Raw genomic sequence first — 17,025 nt, 5'->3', positions numbered from 1 at the left:
CTGCCCCTCTCTGAGATGCCCATGTCACCCTCACTGTGCACACCCCTTAACTGGTTATGAGTGCGTGACAAACTCTTAGGGGCCGTGTGAGATTTTTTTTCAGCTTTGTTTTTAATGGTGTCTTTGTTAGGAGGAACTTCATTCCCAGAGGGTTCATTAACCTAGGGCGTTGGTTGCACTTTGTGAGAAAATTGCTGTCTGACTTGGTTTGGAGATCACACTCTTCTGGTCAGATGCACTAAAATGAAGGTTTAGAGGAGAAAAGAAGAGCATAATTATTGTAAAAATGAAGCAGTTTGCAGGGGAGAGTTGGAAGCTTGTTAGAATGATTAGTGGGGGGCCTTGGAAGTGGTTCCTAAGGACACCCATGGTGTCTTCCTTCTTTGGTTACCTGGTGGGACCTCCTGGGAAGCTGCTGCTGGGGAGAGTTTTGGGGGCTGTCTTTATCATCTGAGCCACCAGGGGAGCCCCGAGGTCACCTCCTTTACAGTCCCCTGCTCCTGCAGGGCGGGCAGAACACACTCACAGGGCCAAGCCCAGCTCATGTCTGTCCATCCTCTAAACACGCAGCAGCACAGTCCTTTCTTCCCTCGAAACCAGTGGTCCCCTCTCCCCTCCCTGAGCAGCCCGGGGGCCCTGTGGCTTCCAGGCCACGTGGGCTCATGGTCCCTAAGGCCAAGTCAGCACGTGCAGAGGGGGTGGCGGCAGGAGCTTCCTTGGTGGGGAGAGGTCTGTTATCACTGACATTCTTTAGAACTGCAATTCTTTAGAATTGCAGAAATGAAAAGCAGACCATCTTTCATTATGATTTCTCTTATTATTGGGCTTCCCTGATAGCTCAGTTGGTAAAGAATCCGCCTGAGACCCCAGGTTGATTTCTGGGTCAGGAAGATCTGCTGGAGAAGGAAGAGGCTACCTACTCCAGTATTCTTGGGCTTCAGCTCAGCTGATAAAGAAATCTGCCTGCCATGCGGGAGACCTGAGTTCGATCCCTGGTTTGGGAAGATCCCCTGGAGAAGGGAAAGGCTACCTACTCCAGTATTCTGGCATGGAGAATTCCATGGACTGTATAGCCCATTGGGTCACAAAGAGTCGGACACGACTGAGCAACATTCACTTCACTTTCACTTTCTCTTATTATTTAAATACATACTTTATTATTTATAGAATTTTATTCTTGCTCTGCAGACCTTGTACACCTTCTGGCTCCATTCAGGGGAGCAGATCCCACTGCCCCTCCCCAGACCACCCCACTAGGCTGAGGGCTTCCTCCCCCAACTCCCTGCCCACCCTGCCCCAGATCAGTGACTTGTGAAGGGCTGTGGTCACATCATCTTATTCTTGAGTCGGGGTCTCTGTGATGCATCCAATCCAAGAACCTGGATGAAGAGTCCCCCTGATGCTGGAACACTCCCAATACAAATCGAGTGACATAATCTCACTTATCGTCAATGGGGGAGATGCCTGGATTCAAATATTGTGTCTTATAGGATGATGGAAGTGAGAAAATTGGTTCTCTGGCCATACTCTAAGTATACATTGTCAGAAGAGTTTAAATACAGATAAGGCATTTAATTATTAAATGGCTTTTCAACGCAAGACTCCAATAGAGCTTTCAAATTAGCTGTCAGTTCTGTCAGGGCCCTGACTGGGGTGCCCGGGGCTGCTCCTCTCCTGATTTTCATGTATAAATTCCATTTCCTGGCAACCAGAGGCTGCAGGGCCACCACCCGAGGTCTTGCTTCCTCCAGGCAAGGGGTTGCCAGAGTTCCCCTTGCCTTCTGAACTTGCCTTCCCCACTCTGGGATCAGGGCAGCAGCCCAAGGACTGTTCAAATTTGCTTGAAAAGGAGACGTTAAAGACGAGGCTGAAGTGCCCACTGCAAATACCTAACTTATGTGGCAATGCCTGCACTCTGCTTCCCTCCATGAGTCCTACTGGGAGATCTCATGGCCTCCCCTGACGTTTGCCTTTCCTTTCCCCCGGTCACCCCCAGATCAAGCCTGCTCACCCAGACTCCTCTCCTTAGCCTCGTTGCATATACCCTGCTGCCTGGTGGAGGGGCAGTCACTGCGCTGCCAGGACCGCCTGCCAGCCTGTTTCTGGTAACGTGCGATGAGCCAGTGGTACTGCGAGCTAGGCGCTGGGTTCCGTGCTGCACACACAGGAGCTTATTCAGTCCCTTGGCAGCCCCTTCATGGGGTTGTAGCATGAGCCCTTGTCTCAGTGCTCAGGAAACCAGGGACGTGAACTGCTTGCCCAGGGCCATTCAGAGAAGCCAGTTCCAGAGCTCATGGCTGTGTTGATCTGCTGCCCAGATAGTTTTCACATCCAGGAGAAATCAGGTCCTCCAAGCTGGGATCCCCATCCTTGTGCTTTAAGGACTACTGTGGCTTCCCAAGTGGTCCCTCCACCTTGGGTCCTCTGCTACCCACAGCCATCCTTTCAAGGCATCACCTTCCAAAGGCATCATTCCCATCCAGTCACTCGTTTTTAGAACTCCCCAGTTTTCCTTGTTGCTGTTGGCTCGAGTCCACCTTCCCCGCACTGGCATTCAAAAGGGCCCCTGGGTACCAGGCTTGCTCCTCATCACACACCAGCTCCGTGGGACAGTCGTGGCATTGAATTGATTGTAGGGCTCTCCTGAGGATGCGACATGGTGATGTACGGCACCCGGGGAGCAATCTGGCATTCCTAGGTATTGGGAACATCACTGTTTTCTTGTGGAAGGCACTCCGGGAATAGTTGTTCTAGCTATGACAGTTCAGGGCTCTTGGCTTTGCCAGAGACTTGATAGCTGGCAGTGTGAACAGAGCTTTGCAAATTGAACTATAAACTGGGCTGCCTGATTCGCTTGAAATGGTAATATTAAAATGACAATTTAACAAAATTGTTAGGCTGGTGATCGCAGCTGTGTCTGGAAGTGGATGGAAGGCAGTGCTCTGAACAAGCCAAGTGCAGCCTGCCAGCTCTCTTCAAGGGAATGACAGAGAAGGACAAGGCCAGTGGCTGCCCATGGACGGTGTCTGGCAAAGGCCCTCCTCAAATGCTAGAAACAATGAGAAGTTTAGTGTTTGGCTTGAGAGGCAGTGGATTCCAGGCCAGATCATACATACAGCAAAGTACTTCAAGATTGCAAAGTTATCTTGAATGCTCAGAGTGAGGTAAATCCAGGAAGACTTCCTGGAGGCAGCTCCTTGAGATGGACAGAAATTTTTTTGTATTTTAAGATATCCAGTATCAAAATCTTCCAGGTTTGCTTTTTTATTAGTATCCATAGGGGCAAGACATTATTGACAAAAAAACTAACTGAAAAGAAATCTAAGTGGTTTGTGTCCTTCCAGTGCTTTTAACAGTTAATTTCTCCTCCCAATGAAAGCATCGGCATGATCCTGGTTCTCACCTCCTAACCCCTCCCCACCCCCACCATCTTAATCAACTGGCATTTTAGTGCATTGAGTTGGAAAGGCTTTCTCTGTAAAAATTATTGCCGCTATGACCCAGGAGTAAATTATTTAGTGGTGAGTCAGACACGTTTCCATGAACTCTGACCCTGCTGAGCAGACATAAAACACAACCATGAATTTCTTCAGAGACAAGGGAGAATCAAGGCACTCCACGCTCTCACATCTCTTCTTTCTGAGGCTCAACAGTTCAGTAGCTTGAAGGATAAGTTGTGGTTGTAGTGTTTGATGTCTGATATGTAGGGTGAGGGCGACTCCTCCGGGAGAGGACCGGCTGTGGGAGGTGGGATGCTGGGGTGGAGCCTGGCTGCGGCCACTGCTGCCTGTTCTCATTTAATCCTCCCAGGAACCCTATGAGCGGGAAGGATTATCCCCTTTTGGAGATGAGGAAACAGAGCTCGAGTATTCCAGGACTCAAGAGAGAAGCAGAGAGGCTGTAAGTTCAGCTTTTGTCTGAATGAGGATAAAACCACCCAGCTTGTTGGTGGCTCTCATTAAACACGCAACTAAATGGGATTTAATTTTTCTGCCTCTGTGCATCTTTTCATCTCTGTGCATTTCTAAGTCACACCACGTGGCCTGATTCTTGGAAGAGAAAATGTGGTCACCAGAACAAGAGATCTCTGGTGCCTTGCGCTGGGCTGGTGTGAGGCAGAGGCTCTCCGTCTCTCCCCCACCCCCCCCACCCATCACGGTCAAACTGGGGAGAGTGGGCCGTGCAGTGGGCAGGTGGGGGACAGCTCCCCAAGAGGTTGTGGTGCCAGTGCAGAGCTGCTGACATTTCATTCCCAGCCCCTCCCGCTCCGCGCTCTGCGAAGCCTTTTTAGCTTTGGCTGCTGGAAGCTTGGAGCTGATAATGATGAGGGAGTGTAAATGTCAGCGGGATCCCAGCTTCAATCAGAGCTGTTAAAAATAAGCCTGGCAAGCTGGCTCCGCCAGAGGTGAGCTGGAGAGCAGTGGGGAGGGCAGGGGGAGCTGGAGGGACTCTGTCAGCCTCTCGTGACAGGTGCGGGGGCTGGGGGAAAACGACAGGAAGACTTCAAGGCTAGTTTCTGGCAAGTGGTGAGTGGGAAGCAGAGATGGATATGAAGGAAATACTTCTTTTCTTTCTTTTCTGTTCTGTGACTTTAAAAAATACTGACGGATCAAATTTTGTTTGGAAAAGGAGAAGCAGAAGGCAGCTGGCTGGGTCCCTGGGTTCTGTCCACAGCTGGCTGTTCTGTCTGCTGGCTGAAATCTAATGGGCACCGGGGTAGTGACTGGAGAGGGGTCAGCGGCCAACTTCACTCAGGGTGAGGGCTTCTTTCTGTGCTTGGCCCCCAGGTATGAGGCAGAAGCTCCAGGCCAGGTCCAGGAGAGATGTCTGAGCTTGTCAGCAATGCAGACTCTCATGCCCACCCCAGACCCACGGGGGCTGCCTGTGAACAAGACCCCAGGGAACTGTGTGTACTCTGCAGCCAGAGAAGCACTACCCACAGATGTCAGTCAGGACCCTCACTTTGCCAGTGGGGACACTGAGACCCAGAACGGCAGAGGGACTCACCCCAGGTCACACAGCTAAAGTGGTCTCTGTAGGAAAAAAGGCCTCTGAATCAGGGTCATTTCAGCTTCACGTCCAATGTTGTGCCTGGAACAAGCGCAAGTTCAACAAGTACCGCTGTGGCTTCTCTTCCTGCCACAGGACGGTGTCTTGCCTCTGTCCTGGGTGCTGCTGTCAGGAGCCACTTAGTACTGTCTGGGGACACCCTGCTGCTTGTTACGAATCTCAGTGGCACTTGATTCGGTCCCGCCTCTCCTCCATCCCGGACATGCTAACCTCTCCTCTCTGGTCCCAGAGTTGGCATCTGAAGGTGAGGGCAACGGGGTATGGAGAGCAAGGGACTTGAGCAGAGGGACCTTCTGTGGGGAACAGTGGTTGGCGTGAGAACAGCGTTCAAGTGTGGTAAGCTGGACCCTGGCTGGAAAGCCCAGTTGCAGTTTAATTTGGAGTTTTATTTTTTGGCAGTTGGGGCAGGGAATTAAGGTTCGAATAATTTATTTATGGAAATATATTTATTTGTTTATTTGTAGTAGTTCTATAAATTGTAAAAGTTCTTCCTTCCTTTCATGGGAAAAAATAAGCCAATAAAATGACACGAAGTAGCTTTAATTAATTATAATACAATTCTGAGGTAGTCACACCCCCATTTATCTTGTTATACATTGACTCAGCCCACAAATTCTTATTAGACTATGATTTCTGCCTAGGGCCTGTGCTTGGTCTTTATCGCAGTCGTGGACAAGAAATATGATGATTTCTGGTTCTTAGTGTAGCTGTTTCCAGCTCCACACAGCTGTGTTTTCCTTATGAATGACATTTAACAAAGGCACCTGAATTTGGCATTATGCCTTTTTTTGGAGTGGGAATCTCTCCTGCTTTCTTAACTGGGGTCCACATGGTCTCATGCAATCATCACTCAATAAGCCTGGGACATCTTTAGGAGCATAACATTCAGCAGGTCGATACAGGTGTAGTGGGACCAGATAGATATGTATGTAAAATCATTGTGTACAGTTATACAGGCTGTACACTGTTCAAGGGTGCCATCTCTAAGGGACACATTCACATCATAGATGTAAATTAGTACATTTATCTTGACAATTTCCAAGTAAATGCAAGTGTCTTGAAGAAGGAGCATCTTTTTCTAATTCTGGCCTGGCTGTAGTCCTGGAGATTCTGACTCCAGCACTAGCCCTAGAACTTTGCTGCTTGGAAATAGTCCCACAGGTCAACGTGCCTCGGGGCCTTGGCCTTTCTTTCAGCTAGGAAGAAGAGGACCCTCTGGGGCATTGCGCCCCACCCAGCTGCCACTTCTGTGGAAGCACAGTGACTGACTGTCTCGGTGCTGGAACAATCTGCCCCGGGTGGTTTTTGTCACCTGAAAATCTTCGTCTCCGAGTCTCTGGCATCACTCTGGTTTCAACATCACTTTTTGTCCGTATGTTCCTACCCTCCCTTGTTCCCCACCCTGAGAGAGTCTGGGGTGGGAAGGAGGCATGTTCCCCTCATCTCAGGACTTGGCTTCTTTGCTGGGGTCAGCTCTGCAGACTCTCCATCTGATGTTTTCTGCAGATGTAATGCCGAGTGCTTCACACCTCTCCTGACCTCCTCAAAGTGGATTTCTGTACCAGTTGGAAGGATTGGGTTTGTCTCATCAGAACAGAAAAATTTTTTTAAAAAAAGAAAGAAAAGGAAAAAATGGATTAAATTAGATATAGGGGTTTCTCACATAAAAGTATGGCGGCACAGAGTCAGCTAGGAGTCAAGGTCCAAGGATCCTTCTATCTTTTGCTCCAACATTCTTGGGCTTCGTCCTCCATCCTTAAGGTCACCTCATTGTTCAGTATGGCTGCTGAAGCTCTATTCGTCTCATATGGGTTCTAGGCAGAGAAAAGGAGAAAAGAGGGGAAGCAAGGATACAAAGGCAACCTTTACCAAATGAGTCAGCCTTCTTTACAGAGATTTTCTGGAAGCTTTTTCATTAAACAACTTCTGCTTACCTCTTTTTGGCCATCCCTGCTTGCAGGGGAAGAAGGAAATGTGTGTTTTTTTCTTGGCACATTGATGCCAAAAAAAATCAGCTTTAACAGAAGGGAAAGGGGGAGAAGGGATTTTGGCTGAGGACCACGGCAGCCTCTGCCACATCTTGCTGCTAGTCCCCCCTTCCCTTTCTACTACTACCCTTCCGGGGTCTTGTAAACTGTGTCCCAGCGGAGCTTTGCAAAACAGATCATGTCTCCTGACCACTGTACCGCCCTCTCCTCACTCCACTTACCAGTTTTCTCTGTTTAATTGGGATCCTATGGTTCATATTGTTCTTCAAAAATATTTATTTTATTTATTTGGCTGCTTTGGGTCTTAGTTGTGGCATGTGGGACCTTTGGTTGCAGCATACAGGGGCCAGTTCCCTGACTAGGGATCGAACCTAGACCCCCTGAATTAGGATCTCAGAGTCTTGGCCACTGGACCACCCCAGGGAAGCTTCCAATTAATGGTTTTCTTTCTCTCTGCTTTGGTTCTTTCCTCCGCCAGTTCTCCCATGAATCCAGGAAGGGCAGTGGTGTTTGTGTGTTGGTTAAGATCTGGATTAAGATACATCTGATCCCGGTTGTGGGTTGGGCTCCCCAACTACGTAACCCTGGGCAAATCACCAAACCTCTTTGAACCTTACTTCCCTCATGTGTGAAATAGAGCTCCCCATAGAACAGCAACCTTGGGGAGTCATTGTGGGAATGAGAGAGGGTAGGTAAAGCCTGAAAGATAGCAGAGGGCTCACTAAGTGTTAGTTGCTCTTAATCTTGCTATTTTGGTGTCTTGCACTTGGCTTGGCTTAATCTCGTAATTTGGGGGCCTTGTGCTAGGCCTGTTCAAATACGTGTTGAACAATACGTATTTGGTGACAATATACCAGGTCTCTTCTAGATGCCAGGGTAACTGATCAACAAACAGACTAGAATCCCCACCTCAGGGAGCTGATGTCCCGTTGTGCTGGGTGAGACCCTCTGGGCCTTGGCTGCTCTTGAGCCACCAGAGTGGCATCCATGTGTCTCTAGGCCTGAGACTCTCACATGCAATTGTAGAGATTCTGAGCCTTTCAGGTGCTTGACCTATGAAATGCCCCAATTCAAAAATAACTTTTGAATTGCATTGTTCTTATGGCCACTAGGTCCATTTCAGCAGGCTAACACATGCATAGATGTTAATGTGTTTTTCTTCGGGTAGCTCTGTTGCTTCTAACAGGGACCTTCTGCTGCTGCTGCTAAGTCACTTCAGTCGTGTCCGACTCTGTGTGACCCCATAGATGGCAGCCCACCAGGCTGCCCCATCCCTGGGATTCTCCAGGCAAGAACACTGGAGTGGGTTGCCATTTCCTTCTCCAATGCATGAAAGTGAAAAGTGAAAGGGAAGCCTCTCAGTCGTGTCTGACTCTTCATGACCCCATGGACTGCAGTCTACCAGGCTCCTCCGTCCTTGGGATTTTCCAGGCAAGAGTACTGGAGTGGGGTGCAATTGCCTTCTCCAACAGGGACCTTCTACAGATAGTCTTAAAGCAGGATTCGTAATCTGTTTGGAGCCCTATCCCTTCAAGAATCTGATGCACTGTGCACATAGGCGAAACTTGCTCTCAATTCCAAGGGTGCACAGACCTTGGCAGCCCCTCTCTGGTCCTCAGGGCCTTTATGGACTCGGGTCAGAGCCCTGCCTGACACTCTGAGGACTGACTCTGTGCTGGAGATGCCTCACTGGTCCTGCAGCCGGGTCCATCGTGGGGCAGGCAGTTTTTCTTGCTCCCTGTGGGTGGCCAGGATGGAGCACACGAAAGAAGACGAGGCAGCAATTAAAGGAGAAACATCTTTTCAGCTGAAGGTGCCCTTTCTCCTTAGCAGTGCCTGATTGTGAGCAAGTCTTCTCTCTCCCCTTGGTTTCAGAGTCTCCTGTAAAATGCAGGGGTTTTATCAGATCATTCTAAGAAGGCACTTGTCAGCTCAGATGCCCTATGAGACCTGCAGGGGCTTTGGCATCAGACGGAGGGGCATCTAAATCCTGCCTCCACACCTGCTGGCTCCGTGCACTGAGCTCGTTCACCGGCTCCTCTCAGCCCCAGGGATCTCATCTGCAAGATGAAGATAAAACTGCTGCCAAAGCATGACTGTAAAAAAGTTAGAAACATGCCTCTCATACAAATAGAAAGTGATTGTGATCATTTAACTCATTAATGAGAAAACCAGCAGGACGGTAAAGTTGCTCCAAAGAACATTTAAGGCGCTGAGAGCTTATAATCAGTGAAAGACAGAGAGCATTGGAATACAATGACAAAGTTAGATAGAAAATTGATTAACATCTCACAGGCAGTAACTAACCCCTGACGTTATCTTTTCTACCAGACAGCAGTAATTTGCTACTCTACCGCACAAAAATCCACAGGTTCCCGAGCTGCTTCACAGCGCATAGGCCCTAATCAGTGGTAACGACACAAACCAAGGTAGTCTCTGGGGGGCCTAGCCAACTTCATGGAGAGACATCAGGAAAGGCTCCCTTCCAGGGAGAAGACGGTGGAAACGATTCAGGGAACATGTCTGAACAGGCCTACAGTGATGGGTTTTCTCACACAGCTGCAAAGTTAATGTTAGGTAGAAAAAAAAACTCAAAGTTGTGCTTTGAATCTATAGTGCTTGCCTTCTGCAAGAGACAGATTCTGAGTTCTGGGGCTACGTGGTAGAATTATATCAAGCCAGAGTGAACTTCTGATAGGAGCACAATTTGGTAGATATCTTCTCGACTTAGGTAAATGATCTAAACACACTATAAAGGTTTGCTGCCTCCAGCCCCACCTCTGACACTGGATGACCCTCCTCTCAACACAGTGGGGAGTTTCCAACTGTGAAGTAGACAGGCATCCTAGGGTTGGAGCAGGACAGAGCCCTGAGGGTATGTTCAGAACCTGAGGCCCCCTCGAGGGTCTTCTCCCAAGCCCCAGCAACAGCAGAGGGCAACTTCAGGGGTCAAGGGCATGGGCTTTGGAGTCAGCCTGATCTGAGGGCCTAACCATGCTCCAATACCATTTGTGTGGTCTCAGACTCCCAATTGAACCTCTTCTGTAAATGGCAACAGGGCAAGCACCTAGGCACAGAGCCTGCCAGATATAAGTACTCAATAAACGGTAGCCGCTCTGGTCCCTCTTTGTACCCCTTTCACCTTGCAGCAGCTGTTTGAGCCTCAGTTTCCTCACCATGAAGAATCTATTTCCCAGTTGTCAAGAGGGCCCAGTGCCTGCTTTCACTGCCTCTACCCAGCTCCTCCATAATTCAGTCACCTGGCAGCTAGCTCTCTTTGAAAAATGCTAATCAGATCTTACCCCTCTCCTGTCTGACCCTCTTACCTCATGCAGAGCCCAGCCCATCCCCCGGCCACGCCCTCAACACCCTCATCGCTGGTCCCTGCCTGCGTTCCCAGCACGTCTCCTTGCTCCTGCTTGGCTTGCCGGCCGCGCTGCCCTTCCTTGTGTTCCTGGACATTTCACACTCCTTCCCACATCACGGTCTTCCCTCTACTGCTTCCTCTGCTTGGAGTGCTCTTCCCCAACACTCTGCCTGGCTCCCTCCTACTCACCATTTGACTTCTCCTTGGACAGACAGAGCAGCCCCCCACCCCGACCTGGACCACCCTGACCACAGACTGCTCCTTCTTTCCCAGTCACTCATCAGTGTGGGACCTTGCTCTGTTCCCTTAAAAACCCTCATCCGACTCTGAAGTCAGCTTGGCGGGTTTGGGGATGTACTACATATTTCCTCTCTCTCCCCCAGCAGAATGGAAACCCACAGAACCATGAACTTCTTTTGTCTCAGTCACTGTGGCCTGAGCCCCCAGCCCAGAGCCCAGCATCCGCAGCAGCTGCCTGAACATCAGTGGCAAGGGTGATGCCAGCTCACATACCCCGCACTTAACCATGTTCCAGAGGGACTGATCAGAACTGTCTACACGTATTTACTCATCGAGCCTTCACGACAGCCTGTGAGCTACATAGAACAGTTATTTATGATTCTCACTCTACAGAAGAAGAAAGCAAGGCATAGAGAGCTTGGGTAGCAAGCTCAGAGTCACCCAGTTGGTAAGAGGCAGAGCCATGTTTCAAAGCCAAACAGTCTGGCTGCAGAGTTTCTACTCTTAAGTCACATGTGGAGTTTGCTGGGTTTGTGGTGTGTGTGCACACCACAAATGCACTCTCTACACCACCATTTGAACTATGCACCCTGTACACCACCATTCCCTGTGCCCCTGTCCCTCCATGGTGGCAGCCTGTACCTACAAGTGTCTTGTCCCCTAGCCTGCAGCCATCCAAGTTGCAGGTCCGTCTCGCTCCAAAACCCTTCCCTTCCCAGCCATGAGTGAGGACAGCCCTTCCCTTCAGCCCTCCACTCAAGATCTGATTCTGCCAGGAAAGGGCTGCAGTGGCCAGGACTCCATTCCCACCTCTGCCTGGCGATTAGTCACGTGGGATGTGTCCCCATGGGCAGGTCACCTGCAGGCTTCACACTCATCATCCAAGCCTGACACCTCCAGCCATGGGCAAATTATCCCCGGGCTGCAGGTCTGCCTGAGAGAGGCCAGGTGGCAGAGCCCAGCACGCGCAAGGAGCCCCAGCAGGCTCTCATACTGAGCTCTTTTCATTTGCACCTTAGCTGGTTGTCAGGCGCAACGCGGACTCAATGCCACTTCTCGCTGTTCTGCAAAGCCGAGCACTGGCTCCGTCTCCACTTCAGAGCCTCGTCCCCAGCCTGGGGGTCTTGGCCTCTCTCTTTCCTTGTCTTTTTCTCTCATCTAGCTTCTTTCGCTTCTCTCTCTTCTTGCCCATTTTTCTTTATTAAACTCTCGTCTCTTTCTCTCTGTCTCTGGTGCCCTTGCTTTTCCACAGATGGCTTCGCACGGAACCTGAGCCTGGGAGTTGGTCACTGCTCTCCCAGAATTGCTACCCATTGCTTTCCTGCACTTTCTCCCTCCAGGGTACAGCCCAAGGTGCACTGGCAGGCTGGGAGCCTGTGGGATTCCAGCTTCTGGTCTGGCTTCTTCCGCTCATCTGATAAATAAACTTGGTGCAGCCCCTCCCTCCCTGGGTGTCTAAACCCTTCCCGCGGCCTCTCATGAGATGACGGGAGTGTATTTGTGCAGGGACAAATACTAGAGCCACCTTGAAGCGTGAGGTATGGTACTTCTTTCCTCTCGTGGAGGTGCTCACCTTCGGATGCTCACCCCCAGCGTTGCCCCCAGTACCTGCTCCTGGCTTCTGAGATGCCCTCTTCCTCTCTCCCTCAAAAAAAAAAAAAAAAGTGTCTATTTTATATCAGAGTACAGTTTATTAACAATGTATAGCTTCAGGTGTAGAGCAAAGCAATTCAGTTTTACATATATCTATTCTTTTTCAGGTTCTTTTCTCATGTAGGTTATTACAGAATATTGAGCAGAGTTCCCTGTGCTATACAGTAGATCCTTGTTGATTATTCGTTTAAAATATAGCAAGGTACATGTCAGTCCCACACTGCTCAACTCTCTTCTCTCCATAACCCTCTTTTTCCCTTTTGTTCTTTCTCCTTCCAACCAAAAATGTCCTGAACAGCCCAGCATCAGAAGGAGATAGAAAATTGGATACATACACACAGATAAATACATACACAGGTAACTTTGCTCAACCAGCTGAATTTAGCAAAAAACTTTCACCCATGCTATAAATAGCTCTTTTCCTGAGTAGTAAGTTTGGTTGAATAGAAAACGCTAATGATTTTAGGGTGACAAGGAAGGTTGTCTTTGTTCAAAGTGTTTCCTTTATGTTCCTCAACCACTGATGAAGGCTGAGTCAGGAACCTTCTGAGTCAGGAACCTTCTTTTCGCTGATGAAGGCTGAGTCAGGAACCTTCTTTTCGCTGATGAAGGCTGAGTCAGGAACCTTCTTAAAATGCGCGCACTTCGGGGATTGAGGCTGTCAGTCATTACCATCCAGTATAAACTGCTCTTTCAGGCTCACTTTCCTCAGTATCGATTAGCACCAGTCATCCAGTGGGACTGGAAATACTGGGGGAGAAAGGATTGGAGAAAGAGGTGGCATTGTAAGGGAGGGGTGTCCTGGGTCGGGGAGGCCAGGTGAGGGGCTTGAGGGGCGGAGATGACAGTGTTGGAGGCCACCTGTGTAGAAAGGATTCTGCAACTGGCTGCATGTAAGAATCTCCTGGGGAGCTTTGGAATATTCCAGTGCCCACGCTCCACCCACAACTAATGAAATCAGAATCTCTGAGGGGTGGGGCCCAGGTATTAGGGTTTTTTTAAACCTCCCCAGATGGTTCCAGTAGGCAGCCAAATTTGAGAACCACGGCTCTATCCAGTGCTTTGCAGTTTGAATGTGTGAATAAATCACCTTGTTAAATGTAGGATCTTTTTCTGCAGGTCTGGTGTGGGACCTGAGATTCTGTATTTCTATCAATACCAACCCTACACCTCTCTGATCCCACTTTGAAAAGCAAGGCTCTCATTTCCATTGCTCTTTCTCCAAACTGGCTTTGTTCTCAAACAATAAAAGATGAAAAATGGGGAATATTGGCCAGGTTGACTCCCCACCCCCAGCCCGGTACAGAGCTCTGGTCATCTTGAGTTGGAGTACAGAGTTAGACCGGAGGCCTTGGGCTCCCCAAGCTGAAATCAGGCCTGGAATGCTTCTGCCGCTGGATGTGCAGGAGGTGAAAGCCACGAAAGGTGAACTCAGGCAGGTGTGTGGGGAGTGAGGAGGGGGTGTCTGTGTACCTGCTCTGTCATGCTGTGGTTGTGCCCCTTGTTGATGTGGCCCAAGTGATAGCCTGTCCCCTCGCCTTGGCGAGCCTTCCTCCAGGAGGCAGGCAGAGGGCAGATGTATCCTTCTTGACATCTGTGCTGTCATTATTATTATCCGGAGGCGAGAGACTCGCAGACATGCAATGTGACAAGTGCAGTGATGGAAAGAGCAGAGGGTGTTGTGAGAGGTGGAGGAGTGGGTAAGTGGTGGGGGATGACGGAACGGCGAGGTGGACCGAGAGAGTGGACCATGGTCGGAGTCGGGGCTGCAGAGGCTGTTCAGCTGTCCTCCCTAGGGGCTGTGGCCCTTCCCACCTGAAGCTGTTGCAAAGGAGGTGTGAATCCACCTCAGAGCCTTTGCCCTTTGCTGGACAACAGGGTCCACAAAGGGACAATGGTCATGTGTGGGGTCACAGCGGCGGGCCTCGGACCTCATCCTGGAGGGGACCTGTTGTTAATGTCACAATGTCATGGACCTCTCAAATGCTAGTCTGATCTTTTGAGTAGCCACAATCATCATCAAATATTTATTGAATCCCACCTTTCTGCTAGACAGGCAGTAAACAGACATGGCCCTTGCCTCATGGAATGCATGATTTAATTGAGATAAACATTAAATAATTCTATGAACAATCAATTGATTAAAACTATGCTAAGTGCTAACAAGAAAAACATGGATACGGTTAAGAGGTGACTGAGAAAACACATCGTGTCTTTGAAGAGGATCTTATGAATCCATCAGTTCTTTTAACTGGATATCTATCTTATTTATCACAACCTATGTGAGAGAAATAAGAAGAGCAATAACCATAGCTCCCATTTATTGAGTTTTAAGCTGCAAACTGACCTACCAAATCCTCATGGCACTTCTCTGAGATAAGGACTCTTACTCTCTCCATTTTACAGTTGTGAAAAATAAGGCTCAGAGAGGTGGAACCCAGGGTCCTACGTAACTCTCTTTCAGTCTGCAGGTGGTGCTGGGGTAAGTGAGGATGCCCAGATGCTGCAGCAAATGTAGGGCCCTTGAGGCTCTGTAGCCCCACATGTGGGGACTCCTGGTCTGGGGTGTGGAGTGGATGAGGCAGGACAGCAGGGTACCTGGCCACCCCAGCCATTCCCTGGGGGAGGGCAGGACTGCAGGAGCCTCCTAAAAGTTGGAGGGTATTTTCATCCCTCCTAGAGAATGGGGAATTGGGTAAACTGGGATGCTGAGATGATAGTTTCTGAGCTTAGATGTCAGTTTCTGGTGTTCATACTAGTGGTCAGAGCCGGCCACCCTCTGTCTGTCTCTCCTGGAAGCCGGCCACCCTCTGTCTGTCTCTCCTGGAAGTCGGCCACAGCCACTGCATCAGAAGGTCTTGATGAACCTCTGAGTTCCAGGTTTTGCAGTTAACCTAATTTCCCACACCTAGGTGAAGATTGGGGCGGGCAGGAGCCCTGGTCATCATTTATTCTGCCAGGGAGTGTGCCAGAGACTCTGTGAGAAGCCAGTGGCTGGTGGCCTTGGATCCTCCCTCCAGGCTTCCCTGCTCCAGATCTCTTTCCTTCTCAGAGGCCCAGGGAATGCTGCCTGTCTGTACTGACTTGTGATTGAAGCCCCTCACCAGGGGATTCCTAAGCTCGCCTCTTTGTCTTTCAAGCCTTCGGGGGTTTGAAAGAAATGACAGATTCTAGGATACTTGTAGGAATCTAGGTACAAAGAGAGGTCCCTGGGCAATGCTCATCCCAGCGGGGGCTGGCATCCTGCTCTCCCCAGGGCCTGGCTTCTCTGGGAAGATATGCTAACCTCACGTCATTTTTGATGACTTATATCTGAAATTTATTATATGATTATCTAAGTTCTAAAACAGAGGGTCCTGAACATAATTTAACCTTTTCTTGATTGCTCATTGTCAACATTATGAATGTTCATTATCATACTCTGCTTTCTAGGCTTTCACCTCTTCCCTCCAAGTTCATGTATTAAATGTCACTGCTGACATGTGTATGCTCCTAGATACTTTCCCACCCACCTGTCTGTCACTTTGATGATTCTAATGTGCTGAGCCAGTGTAGTATAGTGGGTTAGCTTGTGGGCTCTGCAGTCAGACAGCCTGGGAAAGTTACAACACCTCAATTATGCTACCTGGAAAACAGATATGGTGAGAGGTTGTTGTTTTTTTTTTAAATAGACTATATTTTAGAGCAATTTTAGGTCCAGATAAAAATTGAGTAGAAAGCATGGAGTGTTCACATATCGTCTCTACCCACACTCCCCTATCCCATGCCCTAACCTCTCCCACCATTAATATCCACACCAGAGTGGTGAGAGTATTGATTTCAGAAAGCTGTTTTAAGGACTGAGATAATATATATAAAACATATAAAATACCTAATGCAGTGCCAGGCTTAATGCTTAGTATATGTAGCTATCATCATCAATAATAGTAAATGTGTGTTAACCACAAGAACCAGTGATGATCATTAAGGTTCTAGGGATTAAAACGAGTGGCTTTTGTGAGAGGATCTGGGGGAAGGTATTTGCAGTGTGGCCAGACAATTTCTCAGCCCTTCCCTGTGCTTTGCTGTATGTCCAGGAAGCGAGAGGTCTTACTTCTGGAGAAGTGGGGCAGGATCTGTACTTCTGGAGAAGTGGGGGAGAAGCTTTACTTCTATCTAGAAGTTGCTTAGCGATGTGGACTGTGCTCAGCACATGCCTCTCCTGAGTCTAAGAATGGGTCCCTTGATCCTCATAACAGTGCTCTCCCGACCCTCTGTGTATATGCTACGAACCAGACTCTCTGTGGGCTTATGAAAAAAAACTTTCCTATACAAGGTTTGGTGTGTGGGCTAGGTAGAAGGTGCCTAGAAACCAAGATATGTCTTTAATCTTGATCAAAGGGCGGGCTGCTGAGAGGGTTCAGCACCATGGACAGCTCCCCAATCGGCCGCCGATCCTGGTTTTTCTGAGCTTTCTCCCTCTTGCCACTTGCAGAACACACTCAGCCAATTAGACCTCTTCCTTGCCCAGCAACATGGCAAAGCTCTGTCTTTTTGCCTGTCTTGGAGGTAGTTAAGGGTCTCCTGCCCTTGGGGCATGTGGAGGGGAGTGTATGTGGAGTATATATGTGGAGAGGAAGTGAGGGGCTGCAAATATTCTGGGGAGGCTGACCTTGTGCCATTCCAGTCCCCCAAGCTCCCCTTTTCTTCTGAGAAACTCCTAAGGCC

General features: G+C 49.2%; 1 protein-coding gene and 1 long non-coding RNA gene across 2 annotated transcripts in view; one reads left to right on the top strand and one right to left on the bottom strand.

Moving 5' to 3' along the window:
- The window catches only part of SLIT1 (slit guidance ligand 1), a 172,041-nt gene that overhangs the window by 84,044 nt on the left and 70,972 nt on the right, over nucleotides 1-17,025 (top strand). The window lies entirely within an intron of this gene.
- LOC132343943 (uncharacterized) lies at nucleotides 5,270-14,133 on the bottom strand. The gene is made up of 3 exons (XR_009492971.1): nucleotides 13,792-14,133; nucleotides 8,652-8,939; nucleotides 5,270-6,884 (listed from the first exon to the last, which is right to left on the bottom strand). It is a non-coding gene; the product is annotated as an uncharacterized lncRNA (long non-coding RNA).

The sequence above is a fragment of the Bos taurus genome, chromosome 26 (genome assembly GCF_002263795.3).
Source record: "Bos taurus isolate L1 Dominette 01449 registration number 42190680 breed Hereford chromosome 26, ARS-UCD2.0, whole genome shotgun sequence".
Classification (NCBI taxonomy): Eukaryota; Metazoa; Chordata; class Mammalia; order Artiodactyla; family Bovidae; genus Bos; species Bos taurus.
Note: the sequence above shows the minus strand (reverse complement) of the source record. Positions and strands in the feature narration are given on the sequence as shown.